The sequence below is a fragment of the Muntiacus reevesi genome, chromosome 1 (genome assembly GCF_963930625.1).
Source record: "Muntiacus reevesi chromosome 1, mMunRee1.1, whole genome shotgun sequence".
NCBI classification, from domain to species: domain Eukaryota; kingdom Metazoa; phylum Chordata; class Mammalia; order Artiodactyla; family Cervidae; genus Muntiacus; species Muntiacus reevesi.
This window is the reverse complement of record NC_089249.1, coordinates 138,246,952-138,248,472: the sequence shown is the minus strand read 5'-3', so window position 1 is coordinate 138,248,472 and position 1,521 is coordinate 138,246,952. Positions and strand designations below refer to the sequence as shown.

The 1,521-nt window shown below is 34.3% G+C and overlaps 1 non-coding gene across 1 annotated transcript; it reads right to left on the bottom strand.

The window, feature by feature from the left end:
• Positions 1 to 1,040: 1,040 nt before the first annotated feature.
• Positions 1,041 to 1,255, bottom strand: LOC136156558 (small nucleolar RNA U3). Its single transcript, XR_010661074.1, has one exon. It is a non-coding gene; the product is annotated as a small nucleolar RNA U3 (small nucleolar RNA).
• Positions 1,256 to 1,521: the final 266 nt, after the last annotated feature.

The window sequence follows — 1,521 nt, the reverse complement described above, 5'->3', positions numbered from 1 at the left end:
TGTATCTGTAAATAAACTTTACATGCATTCTCTTTTTAGCATTGTTAGGTTCACACAGGTTAATAAGAATAAAATCTCTCCATAAATTATAATTAATTTTAGAATTTATTTCCTTTTCAAGGCCTTTCTAAATGAAAAATACCAAATTTGGCATAATGGCTATCTCTGAGGAAGGAGGGAAGTGAGACTTTGGGGAGAACTTCTGGGAAGGGTTTCAGTTTTATCTAAACTATTTCTTTCCCAAACCTAAAGACATTTTCCAGTCTAATAAGTTGGGTGGTAAGTACATATATGTTAACCTATTAAAATCTGTAAGCTTTTGTAATAATTTTTGCAATATTTTACACCAAACGTATTTCCAAAGATCCTAAACCAAAGAAATTATCATTTTAAAATTTAATTTGGAAGAGTTAAGACAAGAGTTTAAATTCCAATTATGCCATGTAGTATGGTTCCTAACCTGGAACATATTACCTTAGCTCCCTATGCTTCCTTCTATTCTCTTCTCCTAAATTAAGAAGGTTGAACATAAGATACCTTTTAGACTCTTAATCATTATTTCTATGAAGCAAAGTATATATTTAGAATATAATTTGAATTGAATTGTAATTTAGGGATGTTGATTCAATGAGGATGATTGCTTGTGAAGTGGTGGGGGGAAATGTGGTAAACTGCAATAAATTTAAATGACAACTCAAAAGAACCCTCCAATATGTAAATATTTTTCTTTTTCTGAGATTCACTTTTAAGAATAGCTTTAGCAATCTTGTACAGTCATTCGGCTAAAATATCATCTATATCTTTGACATGGTCTTAAAAACTCAAATGCTTATAGATGAACTGATAAGTAATTTGGTTAAAGAGGCCAGGTGTGACACAAGGGAGTGGTGGGGATTGCAACAGATTAGTGTATCCTGTTTGATGGGGCAGTCAGCATTCAACTTCACTGGATTTTTCCTGCCTGTCAGTTTGAGCCCAATGCTGACAAAACTTTCCTTTTTTGAAAATTATTATTATTAGTTTTTCAAATAACACCCGAAGCCACTCAGACTACGTTCTCTCCCTCTTCTTCTCCAAAAAGGAAAAGAAGAACGATCATCAATGGCCAACGGCAGCTGCAGAAGCAACACCAAGGGCCGGCTTCACGCTCAGGAGAGAACGCTGCGTCTCCTCCTCGTGGTTTCGGGTGCTCTACACGATCAGAGAAACTTCTGTAACAACGAACTATAGAAATGATCCCTGAAAGTAAAGTCTTTGAAAATTATTTTTGACTTATCTTTCCATTTCTTGATTACCCAACAATTATTTTATTTATTTCTTAATTTTGGCCATGCAGCATGTAGGACTTAGTTACCCATGTGCCTTGCATTGGAAGCATGGAGTCTTCTCTGACAGGGAAGTCCCAAAACTTTCCATTTTTAAAGAGAAGGTGGAAGCCTAGATTTTTATGAAATTTCTTCCATTTTTATTTGTTGACAAATAATGCAAACTTTTTAAAAGTGTATTGTCCATCAAATAAAA